Genomic DNA, 291 nt, shown 5'->3' with positions numbered 1-291 from the left:
CATGATGTGGATGGGGTGATATTGAGGTCTGACACTCTCTTAGAACAAAATCCAGAGGGAAAAAATATAATAAGTGCCAACTACAAGCCTGAGATATTTTCTCATATAGGCACACAGTCTAGAAAATGACTATGTTATCACATACACATTTCTGAGTCGAAATGAAGATTAGGTCCTTGTGAATAATGCTGCTTCATTCAACTCAGATACTCGAACAAGTCTATTACACACTTAATAAAGGCGTCTGTTCTGGTGCTTCATCTAGCTGGACTCCAGCAGCTAACCGAGCAC

The 291-nt window shown here is 39.9% G+C and overlaps 1 long non-coding RNA gene across 1 annotated transcript in view; it reads left to right on the top strand.

The window, feature by feature from the left end:
- Positions 1–59, top strand: part of LOC107576408 (uncharacterized) — a 933-nt gene extending 874 nt beyond the window's left edge. Inside the window, exon 2 of the long non-coding RNA XR_001608051.1 lies at positions 27–59. This is a non-coding gene — a long non-coding RNA (uncharacterized lncRNA). The remainder of the gene's footprint in view (positions 1–26) is intronic.
- The last annotated feature ends 232 nt before the right edge of the window (positions 60–291 follow it).

The sequence above is a fragment of the Sinocyclocheilus grahami genome, unplaced genomic scaffold (genome assembly GCF_001515645.1).
Source record: "Sinocyclocheilus grahami isolate Dianchi unplaced genomic scaffold, SAMN03320097.WGS_v1.1 scaffold3641.1, whole genome shotgun sequence".
NCBI classification, from domain to species: Eukaryota; Metazoa; Chordata; class Actinopteri; order Cypriniformes; family Cyprinidae; genus Sinocyclocheilus; species Sinocyclocheilus grahami.
The sequence above is the reverse complement of the archived record's forward strand: the minus strand, read 5'-3'. Positions and strand labels throughout refer to the sequence as shown.